This window comes from Lactuca virosa, chromosome 7 (genome assembly GCF_052849685.1).
Source record: "Lactuca virosa cultivar CGN04683 chromosome 7, Lactuca_virosa_CGN04683_v6, whole genome shotgun sequence".
Lineage (NCBI taxonomy): Eukaryota > Viridiplantae > Streptophyta > Magnoliopsida > Asterales > Asteraceae > Lactuca > Lactuca virosa.
In genome coordinates this window covers 10,069,397-10,087,564 of record NC_136432.1, presented here as the reverse complement: position 1 = coordinate 10,087,564, position 18,168 = coordinate 10,069,397, and positions in this window count along the sequence as shown.

The window sequence follows — 18,168 nt, the reverse complement described above, 5'->3', positions numbered from 1 at the left end:
GTTTCGTACCTATTTATAGTTGATTTAATCAAACATCTACCAAAAAGACCATTAACACATGTAATTAATCACCATCAAGTAATACAACAAGCTCATTTTGGGGTTGTTTAACAACCTTTAAATGATTCAGATGCTCAGAGTGAATCTTTTTATTAGTGAAAACATGCAGTTTGGTCGGACATCGGTTAGATCATCCATGAAATGTGTGCATGGTAGTGCCAGTGGTCTTGGGCGATCGCCCAGGCTTCCAGTTTGGTCGGACATCAGTTAGATCATCCATGAATTGTGTGCATGTCTTCTTATATTAATTAACTTTTAACTACTACATTTTAGTTATAAAGCTTTGAATCTATAAAAGAAATAATACACGTTGTGAGTGGGTAAATAAATATAGAGATTTTCATGTTTAGAGAAATATTTGTTTGAGAGGGAATTCTCCCACATCACTACTCAAATAAAAAGAAATAGATGAGAAGTTTGTATGAATAGAAAGCGGGAGTATAAAAAGAAATAATATACGTTGTAAGTGGGTGAATAGCTGGCATAATTTTAAATTAAATAGGATTTTCTTTGCTTTTGTTGTTGCAAATACAAAACAAGCTGAAGCTAAATAACATATTAGTTCAAAAAAATTATAATTAGTAAGCTAAGTCTTGATTTTTCTAGGCTTCCTTGACAAAAAAAAAGTCGAGTTCGAAACCACCAGACCTCTGGCTTTCTCACCTCACACTGACCATCCTTCTTCACCAACGATTCTTCATGTCGGTGATTCCTCTCGCAACGGCAACAATGAACGCCAATATGATAGGTGCCCTGACCGGCGGAATGACTGGCTAAGCGACCATAGAAATAATCGAAAGCAGCAGGTCACCGATGGACATCAGTAGCAATAGTCACACATCACCGCTCCATTGGTGGCAACGCGTCCCCAGACTTACGAATGAGTTTTGTAACACCTATTTACTAATGAGTTTTGTAACACCTATTTTTCGAAAGATGTAAATTGATGTGAGATGAGTAAGTAAGATAAAGCATAGAGTTGCTTTAAATTGGATATTTGTTGTTTAGCAAAATGGAGTTGAGAAAGTGATAGATCTTTTAAAGACGAACGATTAGATATAAAGATCACCGCAAACGATGATAAAATTATGGTCGTTTGAAGTTGAGATGAAAGTATATTGCTATTTTGAGAAAGTCAATGAAAGTCAATGTAACACCCTTAAAATTACAACCCAAAAATATCATTTTTAAATTTAACAATCGTAAAACAAACCATTTCATTTCTCCTAAAACCATGAAAACATAAATATAGTTTAGTTGTGCAATTCATGGTACATATAAAATCATCATCAGAGTCATAATCCCAAAATCACTAGTACGGAAAATCCATGGTGTGATGCGATACGATCAAGCCGACCCTTTCCCATTCGAGCTAGAAGTACATGAAACAAAAACTGAAAACCGTAAGCACAAAGCTTAGTGAGTTCCCCCATCATACCACATACCATACAATAACATACTGTCTAGCATATCAGGGTGCTGGCCTACCCCTTCGTTCTCTTTAAACCGGTAACCGCCTAGCATATCAGGGTGCTTGCCTACCCCTTCGGTCTATTGCAACTGGTTACGGGGACTATTTCTGTAACACCGTAAATTTTCAAAACAAAATTTTCATTTTTAAACCAATAAAACTCATAATATATTTCTCAAAAACATAATTGTTCAAGTATCAACACAAATCCACATGAAATGTCACTATCCTAGAATCATAAAAATAATCTCGCTCCAGTGTGTACTATCAAGCCGGCGCCTTCCCGCGATCCTGAGAAGAACCTGAAACACATATCACATAACACGGTAAGCACGAAGCTTAGTGGGTTCCCCAAAATACCACACATATCTCATTAGCCTCTCATGGCTATACTCAGATAAGACCCTCCGGTCAATGTGTTTCAGTGGGACCCTCCGGTCCCACAACTCGGGTGGACCCTCCGGTCCTAACTCAGTAAGCTCAGAGTAATGCACGACATAAATCACATAGACATAATGCAAGATATCACAATACTCAATATAAGCACATAAGACCCTCCGGTCACACAAAGGTTACCACTCTAGGTAAGTATAGTGAGAAGACTCACCTCGTAATCAAGTAAGTAATAATCTCGTACACGAATCTCGAACTAGCCTCCGCCTAACACATAAGATAATAATCTCTAATCAACAGTTAAATCACGACTCGAAACAAACTAGGTTAATATCTCTCAAACTCATGGAATGGGTAAAAGACCATTTTACCCCTCCACGGTCCCCATACTCCCTGCCTTGACCAAACCCTAAAGTCAACAGAAGTCAAACTCGAGTCAACAGTCTATGTTTGACTCAACTCGCCGAGTTCACCTATGTGACTCGTCGAGTCCCCACTATTCCTCAGAACGTTGCGAAAACCTAACCTAACTCGTGGAGTTGTCTCCTCAACTCGCCGAGTTACCTATGTCCAGACTCATCGGGGAAAACCCTAGCCGACTCGTCGAGTCAGCTCTTTGAATCGTCGAGTCCCTAATTCAGATTCTCATTCAGACGTTTCAAGCCAGATGTGTCGCTCCAAACTCTAGATCTAGCCTCCCAAGGGTCGAATGTCACGTAAAGCTTCGATCTTTATGTTCATGCATGACATGTTTGCTCCATAATGCCAAATAAAAGCTCTAACCAAGGTGTTTAAGCACAATAACTCTTTATGGATGGATAAAGATGGGACCTTTGGACTCTCTGGACCTCACAAGGTCCAGATCTGATGTCTCAATGCTTGGCAAGCACAAGTCATACCAAATCTCAAGGAATTAGGGGAAAAAGCCCCAAAGTTTCTCATTAACAAGATCTACACAGCATGATGAGCAAGGTAACGACTTTTACCTTCCAACAGAAGCTCCAAGTGAATGAATACTGGATCACACAGCCTATCCTTGTTCCTTGCTTGAATCTAACTTCTCCTTCTTCCAATGCTTCACCAAAACACTCAAATATTAGCTCTATCACTCTCTCTTAGCTCAATGGCATATTAGGGTTTCTCTTAGGGGAGTAGGATAGCTGGTGAGGCGGAAATGAGGACATAAGTTTCCTTAAATAGGCCCCAAACCCGGGGATTTAAGGTTTCCTCACACAGTGCCAACTCGGCGAGTCGGCATCTCTGACTCGTCGAGTCTGTTATTTAACCCACGTGACCAAATCGAACTCTACTCGACGAGTTAGACTCACAAATCGTCAAGTCACTCATGAAATCCCAACAATAATCAATAATAAATAATAAAAGAAATACCTGGGGGTCGGGATGTTACAATTCTCCCCCACTAGAATCAGACTTCGTCCTCGAAGTCGGGCTCCGGAAACAACTCTGGATACTGCTCGTGCACCTCGGACTCCGGCTCCCAGGTACACTCGGACCCCTTCCGATGCTGCCACTGGACCTGAACCAGGGGCACCTCTTTGTTTCTCAAAACCTTCACCTTCCGATCCAAAATCGCAATCGGCTTCTTAATATAATTCGGGCTCGCATCCACTTGAATGTCTCTAAGGGTACCACTGCCATCTCATCGGCTACACACTTCCTCAACTGAGACACGTAGAAGGTGTTATGAATCTGGCTCAACTCTTCAGGTAGCTCCAACCAGTAAGCTACCTTACCCACTCTTGCGATCACTCTGAAAGGGCCAATGTATCGGGGCCCCAGCTTGCCCCGTTTCCTGAATCGGATCACCCCTTTCCACGGGGATACCTTCAGGAGGACAAAATCTCCAACCTGGAACTCTAGCTCGGATCGTCGCCTGTCTGCGTAACTCTTCTGGCGACTCTGGGTTGTCAGTAACCTCTTTCTGACCTGCTGAATCTGCTCGGTCGTCTTGAGCACTATCTCAGTGCCACCCATCACCCTCTGCCCTACCTCTCCCCAACAGATGGGAGTCCGACACCTCCTCCCGTATAGAAGCTCAAAGGGAGGCATACCAATGCTGGAATGGTGGTTGTTGTTGTATGAAAACTCAGCCAAGGGCAAATAGGTGTCCCAACTTCCTCCAAAGTCCATAACACATGCACGCAGCATGTCCTCAAGCGTCTGAATCGTCCGCTCACTCTGCCCGTCCGTCTACGGGTGGTATGTGGTGTTGAAATGCAATCGGGTACCCAACTCCTCATGAAACTTCTTCCAAAACCTGGAAGTAAAGCGCACATCTCGATCTGACACTATAGAGGTCGGCACTCCATGCCGTGCCACCACCTCCCTCACATAAATTTCGGCCAGTCTCTGCAGAAGAGCTCTCACTGATAGCGAGAAAATGAGCACTCTTCGTCAACCGGTCTACAATCACCCATATCGCGTCAACCCCACGCACAGTCCTCGGTAACTTGGTGATAAAGTCCTTAGAAATCTGTTCCCACTTCCACTGGGGAATCTCTAGGGGCTGTAGCGGGCCATGTGGACGCGGGTGCTCCGCCTTAACCCGACGACAGGTCAAGCACCTCTCAACTACCCATGCCACATCCCTCTTCATACAGGGCTACCAGTAATCTCTCTTCAGGTACAAATACATCTTAGTGGCCCCTGGATGGATCGGTAATCTCGATCTATGTGCCTCCTCCATGAGTATACGCCGTGCTCCACCCGTATAGGGCACCCAAATCTGCCCTCGGAAAGTCATAAGCCCATGACTGTCCGTCTCAAACTCAAAAACCTGCCCAACCACCGGTTCCCTCTTGCGGTTCTCCGGTCTCACGGCCTCCACCTGGGCCTCTCGAATAGTATCTAAGACTGGATTCATCATCGTCATCATCATACACACATCTCGGATCGGAGCACTCACTGCTCTACGGCTTAGGGCGTCGGCTACCACATTAGCCTTACCCGGATGATACAAGATCTCGCAGTTATAATCTTTCACTACATCCAACCACCTCCTCTGTCTCATATTCAGGTTGGGCTGATCCATGAGGTACTTCAGACTCTTGTGGTCCGTGTATATGGTACACCGGACGTCGTACAGATAGTGGTGCCAGATCTTGAGGGCGAACACCACCGCCCCAGCTCCAGATCGTGGGTAGGATACCTCGTCTCATGGGGCTTCAACTGCCTCGATGCGTATGCTATCACGTGCCCTCCCTGCATCAACACCGCACCCATCCCTGATATGGATGCGTTACAATAAACTATAAAGTCCTCTACTCCCTCGGGAAGGGCTAACACTGGGGCTTCGTACAATCTCTGGCGAAGAGTCTCAAATGAGGCCTGCTGCTCCGGGCCCCCAAACAAAAGTAACACCCTTCCGGGTCAACCTAGTGAGAGGAACGACGATCTTGGAGAAATCTCTAATAAATCTCCGATAGTAGACGACTAATACCAGAAAACTCCTGATCTCGGTAGGGGATCTCGGCACCTCCCATCTCATAACAGCCTCAATCTTGGCTGGATAGACCAATATCCCATTCTGGTTTACGAGGTGTCCTAAGAACTGAACCTCTCGTAACCGTAAATCACATTTGGAGAATTTGGCATAAAGCCTCTCTGTCCTCAATACTCTGAGAATCTCTCTAAGATGCTCCTCATGCTGCTCTCTGGATCTCGAATACACCAGTATATCGTCGATGAACACGATCACCGATCGATCCAACATAGGCCTGCACACCCGGTTCATGAGGTCCATGAACGCTTTCGGTGCGTTGGTGAGCCCTAAAGGCATCACCACAAACTCGTAGTGCCCATAACGAGTCCTAAAGGCCGTCTTCTAGATATCCTCCTCACAGACTCTCATCTGATGATATCCAAACCTCAAATCAATCTTGGAAAACCAAGACGCCCCCTACAACTGATCAAACAGATCGTCGATCCTCGATAGCGGATAACGGTTCTTGACCGTCAGCTTGTTCAACTCCCGGTAATCAATACACATCCGGTGTGAACCATCCTTCTTCTTGATGAACAGTATTGGCATTCCCCACGGTGAGCTACTCGGTCTGATAAAACCCTTGCCCAACAGCTCCTGGAGCTGTGAGGATAATTCTTGCATCTCTGGCGGCGCAAGGCGATAAGGTGCCTTGGAAATAGGTGCCACTCCTGGAACCAAATCTATCCGGAACTCCACCTGCCTCTCGGGAGGCCCACCCGACAACTCCTCGGGGAAAACATACGTAAACTCGCACACTATCGAAACCTCGGTGGTAGAACTCGGCCTCTCTGTGGCAACCCGCGTATCCATCACATACGCCAAAAAGCCCATACAGCCCTGCTGTAGACGCTGTCTCGCTCTGGCAGCAGAGTAGAAAGCTGACCCAGATCTGGTACCCTCGCCTTACACTATAAGCACTCCCCCACTAGGGTCTCGTATAGTCACCAACTGACGCTCGCAGTCGATCACTGCTCCAAAACGGATCAACCAATCCATGCCCACGATGACACATACATCACCCATTGCTATCGGCACCAGATCTATCGGGAACTCGACACCAAAAATCTCCAATGCACATCCTCAGAATACATCAGTAGCAAAAACCGCATGCTCGTTAGCTATGGAAACCCTCAGAGGTCGACTCAATACCTCACGTCGGATACTAATGTGACGACTAAAAGCTAAAGATACGAAGGATCGACTCGCACCCGAGTCAAATAACACCAAAGCAGGTACAGAACTCACAAGAAACGTACCTAAATACAACACAGATTAAGCACAATAAATCTCAAATAAATAAATAAGGAAATACGTACCAGTCACGACATCAGGTGCTGCGCGGACATCCTCAGTTGTCAGCTGAAAAGCTCTCCCACGAGCCCTCGGAGCCTCGGCCTTCACCGGCCGACTATCAGTAGCACGTAAAGCAGCAGGAGTGGAACCCTAGGCTGATCCCTGAATAAGCTGAGGGCACTCAGCCTTCCGATGGCCGGTCTGATTGCAGTGAAAGAAAACTGCAAATCCCTTGTGGAAGTCCTTCACCATATTCCCTTCTTTACCATATTTGTAGCAAATCCCTACCCGACAAGATCCCTCATGACTCTTGCCACACTTTCCACAATTGCGGCCCTTCTGGCCTCCTGATCTCGAATTAGCGGGCTTAGCCCGCTTCGCTGCCGGCTGCGACTATGCCGGCCTCCGAGCTCTCCCCTGAGACTCCACCTCCTCCCTAGCCTGAGTCTCCAGCTCGATCTCCCTCCTCCTGGCATTTGCCTGAAGCTCAGCAAATGTCCGATAAGACGAGTTCGCCACAAACTCTCGAATATCCCTCCTCATAATGCTCAAATATCGGCTCATGCATGCCTGCTCAGTAGACACATGCTCAGGGCAGAACAACGCCCTCTCGTGAAACATCCGTGTAATCTCAGTCATCGGCTCTGTCTTCTGCTTGAGAGACAGAAACTCCTGGGCCAACCGTTCCCTCTCCACCGAGGGAACATACTCATCTCAGAACATCAGTGTAAACCTCTCCCATGTCACTGCAGTATGCTCTACAAGAGTAAAACTGGCTGTCACAAACTTCCACCAGTCCTTTGCTCCCAAGCGAAGCTGGTTCAGCGCGAACCGAACTCTTAAATGCTCCGAGCATGATAATGTGTAAAAACATCCCTCAATATCAGAGATCCATCTCATAGCGGCAATCGGATCCTGTGTCCCATCAAACTATGGTGGCTTCGTGTTGCTGAACTCCCGATACAACAACGAGTCACCTCCCTGTGGCCTGGCAGCGGCGACAGCTGCGGTGGTTGCAGCAGCAGCCGCCTCAGAAACAGAAGTGTATCGCTCATGAAACATCTCAATCATTGTGGTCTTAATAGACCCAAACATCTCAGGAATCGCCTCTCGAATGGCTGCGGCCACCTCATCATGAACCATCCTGCGAATCTCATCATCGCTAGTCCCACTGCTCTCACGATTGTGGCGTGTACCCACCATGATGTCTCTGAAACATAACACAAAAATCATCAGAGACTCGCTCCAGCATACTCACACTCGACCTACTTGTTCCTTAGCATCCTAAGGATTCTTACTTGGATTGCATACTGATCTGGTGCTTTCAGTAGTACGGGCCCAATACTACCTTCCACACGTAACCTGTAGTCATCCCAAGTCCTCATCCTAGGATTCTAATTCATAAGTACTCTATCTCTCATAATATCAGACTACTCTCTCAGTAGGCTACTCGTATGCTCATCTAGGTATCTCTCCTAGATTACCTCTCAACTCAGAACTCAACACCTACTCAGGGAAAATAACAGATAACACTGATCAATAGCATCTCCTAGGCTAAGGCATCATAAATCAGGAAACTCTAGCCCTAGAATATGAAATACCTAGCCTATTCTATAGCATGCATTTCTAATATCTTGTAAATATCTCTCATAACACAAATAAGTAAGGGTATTTTGGGAAATCACCGTTCGGGCTCTGGCTGATTGTACACACTGCTCCAACTCGTTTCCTCTTAAAACTCTTTCTCAATTTAGAAAAATCATTTCTTTTGAAATTTTTTCTCAAATCCTCAGTTTGAGTCCAGACACCCCCGAAGGTGCATCTGAATCCCTCAAACCAAGGCTCTGATACCAACTTGTAACACCGTAAATTTTCAAAACAAAATTTCCATTTTTAAACCCATAAAGCTCATAATATATATTCTCAAAAACATAATTGTTCAAGTATCAACACAAATTCACATGAAATGTCACTGTCCCAGAATCATAAAAATAATCTCGCTCCAGTGTGTACTATCAAGCCGGCGCCTTCCCGCGATCCTGAGAAGAACCTGAAACATATATCACATAACACGGTAAGCACGAAGCTTAGTGGGTTCCCCAAAATACCACACATATCTCATTAGCCTCTCATGGCTATACTCAGATAAGACCCTCCGGTCAATGTGTCTCAGTGGGACCCTCCGGTCCTAACTCAGTAAGCTCGGAGTAATGCATGGCATAAATCACATAGACATAATGCAGGATATCACAATACTCAATATAAGCACATAAGACCCTCCGGCCACATAAAAGTTACCACTCTAGGTAAGTATAGTGAGAAGACTCACCTCGTAATCAAGTAAGTAATAATCCCGTACACGAATCTCGAACTAGCCTCCGCCTAACACATAAGATAATAATCTCTAATCAACAGTTAAATCACTACTCGAAACAAACTAGGTTAATCTCTCTCAAACTCATGGAATGGGTAAAAGACCATTTTACCCATCCACGGTCCCCATACTCCCTGCCTTGACCAAACCCTAAAATCAACAGAAGTCAAACTCGAGTCAACAGTCCATGTTTGACTCAACTCGCCGAGTGCACCTATGTGACTCGTCGAGTCCCCACTGTTCCTCAAAACTTCGCGAAAACTCAACCTAACTCATCAAGTTGTCTCCTCAACTCGCCGAGTTACCCATGTCCAGACTCATCGGGTAAAACCCTAGCCGACTCGTCGAGTCAGCTCTTTGACTCGTCGAGTCCCTAAGTCAGATTCTTATTCAGACGTTTCAAGGCAGATCTGTCACTCCAAACTCTAGATCTAGCCTCCCAAGGGTCGAATGTCACGTAAAGCTTCGATCTTTACATTCATGCATGGCATGTTTGCTCCATAATGCCAAATATAAGCTCTAACCAAGGTGTTTAAGCACAATAACTCTTTATGGATGGATAAAGTTGGGACCTTTGGACTCTCTGGACCTCACAAGGTCAGATCTGATGTCTCAATGCTTGGCAAGCACAAGTCATACCAAATCTCAAGGAATTAGGGGGAAAAGGCCCAAAGTTTCTCATTAACAAGATATACACAACATGATGAGCAAGGTGACGACTTTTACTTTCCAACAGAAGCTCCAAGTGAATGAATACTGGATCTCACAACATCTCCTCGTTTGTTGCTTGAATCTCACTTCTCCTTTTTCCAATGCTTCACCAAAATACTCAAATATTAGCTCTATCACTCTCTCTTAGCTCAATGGCAGATTAGGGTTTCTCTCAGGGGAGTAGGGTAGATGGTGAGGCGAAAATGAGGACATAAGTTTCCGTAAATAGACCCCAAACCCGGGGATTTAGGGTTTCCTCACACAGCGCCAACTCGGCGAGTCGGCATCTCTGACTCGCCGAGTCTATTATCTAACCCATGTGACCAAATCGAACTCTACTCGACGAGTTAGACTCACAACTCGTCGAGTCACTCATGAAATCCCAACAATAATCAATAATAAATAATAAAAGAAATACCTAGGGGTCGGGATGTTACAATTTCACTCCCTACCACTACCAAATACCAGTATACATAATCATAGTGCCAGGCATATCTGGGTGCCTGACCTACCCCTTTCGGTCTTATTGACCGGATACGGGATCTATCTCACCCCTACCACTATCACATAATACCATAGCATACAAGCACATAAATCATAACAGATATCGGCATAACATATCATTATCACAAATACAGTTACCTAACTACAAACTCCTACTAGTGGGCCGGCCTTGGTGCCTTAGACCCACTGCTACCGGGAAGGTAACTCACCTCTTAAGTGTGAATGCAAAATCCCACGACATGAATCTCTAATAGCTGCTCCGACGACCCCTCGAGCTATCAGTACCACAATAACACTTAGTCAAAAACTTATAATCATTCTTAGGGTAAAATGACCATTTTACCCCTGATCTAATTTGGCCAATGCCCAAGGCCAAACACCATAACATGAAAGGCCCAAATCTAAATGGTCTTCCCAAGCCCACTAGTGGCCCACCAATGGCCCAATTTTCTAAATTGGGCCCAACTCCTCAATTGGGCCCTATCTTAATCCCAACATACACTTGGCCCAAAATAATTAATTTCTGATGGCCCATTATGGCCCAAAAGGCCCAATATCATACATATCAGTTCTAGGCCCAGAGTCCTTACTCCACAGTGGGCCATGAGGCCCAACAATCCAGGCCCAAACTTCTAAGGCCCAAAAACCCGTATTTGTCACTCTGTATGCATACGCGCGGCGTACCTGGCAAGTACGTTGGCCTTGACCAAAAGTAGGAAGTTGACCTAGTACGTGCAGCGTACCAGGGTGTACGCCCATCATACTGGCCAGTTTCCTAAAGACTCCTTTTGTGACTTAATCCATTAAGTCCTAACATCCAAAACAAAGATCCAGGTCCTTTCAGACGTCTTAATCCATAAAGTTACAAACTTTATGTCTTTGCATGCATATATGGGGGTTAAAACATGATTTAATGTCGTTAAACAAACTTTGTGACCATCAAACACTTGCATGGTTGTGACTTAACCATCAAGGTCCTATTTTTATGACTCTAAATGCTTCCAAGAGCTCAAAAGGATAGCTCTTATGGTCTGGAACTACCAAGACACAAGAAACCTCAACAATGGAGTCTAAAAGTAACATAAAACACCCCAAAATCAAATCTAAGCATACATTAGCCAAGTTGAAAGCTTTATACCTCCAATAGGTCAGAAATGATGCCAAACTTCTGGATCTACAAGCCCTTTCCAAGATCTTGCTCCTTCTTCAAACTCCTTCTTCTTCAAAATCACCAAAGTTACACCAAAAACTCAAAGTAAGCTCCAAAATACAAACAAGAGGATTAGGGTTCAAGTTGGGCACTGAGAGGGCAAGGGAGGCTGAGAGGATAAGGGCTTTAAAGATTATAAGCTATTTAAATAGGGTGCAAACCCTGAATTTTAGGATTTGCATCTAGCCACTCTACACCCAGCGTACGCTTGGGTAGGCCCAACGTACACATGGGGCTCCCCCGATCTGTGCCTCATATGTGTACGCCGTGCGTACACCTTGTACGCCCAACATATGCTTTGCCCTAAAAATCCCAATACTGAATAAACTTGAATAAAAGCAATATAATACCTGATAAATCTCGGGTGTTACAGTCAAAGTCAACGGTCAAACTCTTGATCACCACGACGTGGTGGAATGTTTACCAAGACGTGGCAATGAGTAAGTCATCAATACATGTGTCTACCGGAGAGCAACATGTGGCGTGACAGAGTTTATTCAATCACCACGACGTGGTAATAGATGTACCATGACCTGGTATGAGGCGAGTCACCGAGACACGTGGTGGGAGAGTACGACACGTGGCAAAACCGAAGTTTACATGATCACCACAATATGGCATGCTTATGTTCACACGTGGCACACTGTAGAGTATAAATATGTGCGTTTTCCTTTCATTTGAGAGTTTTTGGCACGCATAATCAGAGATGCTGCTCGTGAATCGTTCTCCGAAGATTATGCCATAGGAGATATACCGTTGTACGACAGATACGAGGTCGAGTACGAGATTCGTTGAGGTATATTTTACATCGTTAATTTGTAATTATGATATGTGATAGATAATGAGATTTGATAGGCCTGAGTATATGTTGCAAGTGTTCGTGATATGGCGCTATTACGAACCCGTTGGTGAAATTGGGAGCAAATCTTACGACTAAAGATTTAGTCGAGACTGTAAAGGTTATAAACCCCAATATTTGAGAAATACCCATTATGGGAGAATTATCTAATGGGTTAAGCCTATTGTGATTATATTATAAGATTTGATTATTGGTGTGACGAGAGGTCATAGGGTATAGCTAGTAGTGAGTTGTGATAGGTTTTGAGGAACTTGTTAATTGATAAATAGGTGTTACCATGTGACAAGCAGATAGGAAGTGAAGGATTGAAATTGAAACTAGAAAATAGCCTACTGAATAACCAGGTGAGTAACACTACTCTAATATACATTACATGATTTATATGATTAATTATTATTGCGTAATCGTTTAATATTTGAAAGACTGATTATTCTGAGAGATTAATATCTGATTGATAAGCCGATCTTGATTAAGAGATGGATAATTAATTGAAAGATAACTTATAAATGAAATAGATCCTTGATGAGACAAATTCTGATTGAGATAGATTAAAATTGAGAGGTAGATCACACTGAAAGATAGATAATTTATGAGTAATGATTTGTATTAGATTTGTGATATATGTGATATCTATTATATTTGTGATATATGATATGTGAATTATATAGAAATCTAAATAATTTTTTATTATTGAGAAACTATTCATTACTGAGAGATAGATTTTATCGAGATCATGAGTGAGGAATTGATCATATTGATAAATAGATTATAATTGATAGAGAGATTTATTAACATTGAGAGAGATAGATTATGATAGAGATAGATATTTTGAATAAGAGATTGATCATGATTGAGACAGATCACGAGTGAGAGATCGATTATGATAAAAAGAGAGAGAGCGAGCGAGCGAGCGAGAGAGAGAGAGAGAGAGATCATTACTGAGAGATAGATCACACTGAGAGAGACATAGAGAGATCATTACTGAGTAATAGATCATTATTGAGAAATTGATTATTATTCTAGCTGATAAGAGAGTATGAGAATACCACTAATTGTTGTAATTTATTTGTTACATATTAGTGATGATTATTTGATTGCGATATGTCTTATTTATGTGATTATGTTATTGTAGTTGTTATTCACTAAGTAGTGAGGCTTACGTTCCTGTGATAATTATTTTGTAGGTAGATTATTGTGACGCCCGACTCAATCCTATAATTGAAGCCAATACGATCCTTGTGATAACTTCTTGTATACCAGAGTGCCAGTGTACACCAAATGTTATTAATAAACTTTAAATGAGAAATGAAACTTTTGGGGTGTACATGGTATGAAAACTTGGGCGTTACAAGTTGGTATCAGAGTTGTGGTTTAAGTGAATTAGGTTCTTATAGTAGATTCCTAATCTTAAACCATAGAGTACATATGATAATTGATCTAATCTGATGACTATGAGTTTGTCCACTATTAGACATTTAGAGAATTTATATATATATATATATATATATATATATATATATATATAATTTCCCTAAAAATGATGTCGTAGAGCATTGTGGAGAAGGATTGCGAGATCCACAACGAAATATGAGGCGTGACGACTAGAGATACGCGACGTAGTAATTAGAGATATGCAATGCAGTAAGATCAATAAATAACAATGTACTTTGCTAACCATGATGCGGATGGAGAGTGAATACGACACGGTCATAAAGTAGAGTGTTATAGTTAAACAACTAGAGGACACGACATTGTGAGAATGAGACTACGACGTGGTCGGACCACGATGCGGTGAAGAAAAGACCACGACGTGGTTATTAAGAGCGAGTAAATGAAGTAATGTACTTAGAGCTACCACAACGCGATGGAGTTTTCCGCGACACGGATTGAAAGTAGATTATTATATGATTTATAACGATAGACCGCGACGCGACGAGAAGTTTATCACGGTGTGGTGCTTATTGGAAAATGAGTTAGAGTACATATAAATGTAAATTGAGCAATGTTAAGAGAATAAATGCCAAGAGTATATAGAGTACGAGAGTGTGAATTGGAGTAATGATATAAATCCTAATTTGATAACATATGAGAAGCTATAACGAGAAATTTTGATTAAGATGAGAAATGATTAAATCCGAGAGAGAGAGAGAGAGAGAGAGAGAGAGAGAGAGAATGAGAGAGATGTCGAATGAGTTAAGATAAGAGAGAGAAAAGGATGTAAATATAATGATATTGAGTAATAAGAACTTTTGTTTGTGATCATGAGATTTACATTATGGATCAATGAGAGGTGATTGGATCTCATTGTGTAAAAGATCAGTATAAATGTGAATTTTGATTGAGAAACAAAATGACTTTGTTGAATGTCGACATCGACATGTTGTTGAAATAGGTCTTATCGTACTCGCTCAATCCCATGTCTCACAACGCTTTTGGAACTTTGCCTTTGAAAAAACATTTTATCCCATCAATCGTATGCCAACCAGAACAAACTCCAACACCCTACCCTTTGAACATGTGTTTCACCGTAAACTGGATTTTTCCTTTCTTTGAGTCTTTGTTTGTCAATGCTACCCTCATCTTCGTCCATACAATAAACACAAAATAGAATTCTGGTATACTCCTTGTGTGTTTCTTGGTTACAACCCTGCCCACCATGGCTACCGGTGCTATGATCCCCATTCTAGTCTACACCTTGTGTGTTTCTTGGTTAAACCACCAACTACAACTCAACCTACCCAACCAGAATAAACTACAACCCCACCTGCTTCCCTTCGTATAGCCTAAACACCTCTACTCCACACATATCAACCTCGCCTAAAAGTAATCTCACAATCTTCTCAACCTACACCTTTTGCACCCTCTACTACCATTGCTGAGCCTTCTCATACTCGTCCAGCTAATCTATGTTCCATTCCCAAACATACCAAACCCTATAATGTCACCTCTTGTCATACCCAATCCCAACCAAACATTGAGCTAACAACTTTTACCATTACTAACAGGGACCCTCACTGGCGTAATGTCATGGCTGAAGAGTATCCAGCGCTAATATGTATTCCATGTGTTCTAGGCTCCAATATGGATGATTGCAAGTGGTTGTAAAAATTAAAAGGGACCAGACAGGGGCAACAACCCTCATGACATCCCCATTTTCACGACCATAAAAGACCAGTTTATGCTTATTTTTAAATCATGGTTTTAATTTATAAATGCCGAATTTGTCCCATAAAATATTCCCGAATGAATGTTTTTCGTTGATTTATTAAAAACTCGAGATGTCATAACTGATACAAGAAACATAAGTATAAACGAAGACTTACAACATCTTAATATACTCTAAAGTTCCTCAAATCTCTTAGGCATCATCATTATTGTCTCATTTGATACAAAGACGTTGAGTGGGTCAGGTTGGGAAACCTGGTGAGATACATAGGGTTTTCAACCCACAATATTATAATTTTTAATTTTTAATTATATAACCATCAACATTCAAATAACCCACTTACCCCATTTCCCGTCACTCTCACTTACTAATCCTATTATGATGATTTTGAGTGATCTTTCCTAAAGGGTATTTATCAGCGAACAACTATAATTCCTAGATGATTAGGCACGGCGGTATTATAATACTCATGACAACACGGCAGTACATTAGTACTTTTTGGATAATCATGGCAGGCACGACAATACAAAAGTACTTGGGTTTAGCACGACAGTACAAAGTACTTGGATTTAACACGACAATACAAAAGTACTTGGGTTTACACGACAGTACAAAAGTACTTGGGTTTAGCGCGGCAGTACAAAAGTACTTGGGTTTAGCACGACAATACAAAAGTACTTGGTTTTAGCCCAACAATACAAAAGTACTTGAGATAGACACGAAAAACATGGCATATTATCTCACTCGACTCTCTCTCTAACCTATCGCAACCACTATTTCACAAAACCCTATCACAACCTCTCATTTATTGTTTTGCACAGCCCCTCACTACCCAGTCATATTATTAAGTATGTTAAACATACCAATAAATCAAGTAATAATCATATTTTTACAACTACATTAAACACAACGAAGATAGCGCACATAGCAGTTAATCATTTAGAATATTTGTATCTATACGTAAGCTTGAAAGTAACTATCCACTCACTTGTTAAAGTGATGACTCGAAACTCGGTCAGCGCTTCGCTTTAGCACTTGGCGTTTCCTTTGACATGACCTAAGTTCAATTAACACTAAGTCTTAGGATAATATTCCTTATGAATAAAGATAGACTAGATCCATCATTAATTACAAAGTATACTAATCTATAGCTGATAAGGGATAACCAGGTAGGATCATATCGGATATAGGGTCTGTTTGGTATACAGAGTATACTGTTTGGAAATCTCACTTTAAACAACTCACTAAATCCAGCCTAGACATCATCCCAGTAAGTAGATTAATCAGTATAATGACTTTGAATCACTGATAAATCTAATTTATAGATTCATAATAACGACTATGACTATAAATATAAGTTACACTGAAAGAATGAGAATGTAGCTTAACTTACAGAGATTTCTTGGACAAAAGTCCGGAAATTGCGCTGGCAGAACTTCTACTTGCTGGCTACTACTACTACTTCATGGATCGCAGGGCTTCTCCGAAGGCTAAAACTAATATAAATGGGATAAAATCAAGAGGAATTCGTTAGAGAGGAGGATTGGGAGTGAGGAAGCAAATGAGCACCGAAACATATTTATAGCACAATTGCGCGTCGCGCCTAGTGTGTGCGCCGTGCACACCTGAGATGTTGCTCCTCCCATTTTCCGCCACGTGTCGTAAATATGGTGGTCCACGCCTCACCTTCTAGAAGGTGCGCACCGTGCAACCCACCTGTGTGGCGTTTCTGGAAAAACTTCAGAAAATCGTATATTCTTCATACGAACTCTGTTTTTGTCGTTCTTTATATCCACGCGTAGCTATTGACGAGATCTACAACTTTCCTATAGACTTCATCAGCTAATTCTGAATTTATTTTTTCGTCCCTATTTCGTAGAATACGTTAAACCGAGAGCGTGCATAAAAAGAACGCCCAAATCTGACTTCGTATGAGGAAGTTATGATTTTTCGAAGTTTCGGCTTAGCAGTATGCAGCCCGAAATTCGAATAATTAGATCTAGCGGTTTTTAGCCGACACAACCTAAACGAGAATCGAAGATCTCGTTAATAGTAGCGTAACGATAAAAAGACAGACGAAAACGGACGTTGGATGAAGAAGTTATGAATTTTTAACGGACTTTTCCTGTCCCGGCCCGTCAAAAATATAATATTAAAAATGAATTCAAAATTAGCCGACGGAGTCTAAACAAAAGTTGAAGGGCATAATCTCACCTACGCATGGATATAAAGAAAATCAAAAACGGAGCTCGTATGCGAAAGATATGGATTTTTGAAGTTCGGAGCACAAACTTCGAGACCTGACTGCGTTCACGACGTGAACTTGATGAACGACAAGTTTCAAGCCTAGAAGACACACGACAAGCCTAGGGGATGACCAGGATCAAAGTCACGACGTGAACATACATGGTTCACGACGTGAAAGTCGAATTTTCAGCCTATAAATAGAAATCGAGCCCTCCGGGTTTATGTTACAAATTCTCATTCTCTTTCACTCTCTAGCCTCTCTCAAGCCCCTCTAACACCCCCGAAGTCCCGATATCATCCCTAACACCCGAAGCAAGTCCCGACGCCCCGAAGTTCCCGAGAAAATCATCTTTCGAGACGAAACTTTGCCCGCGA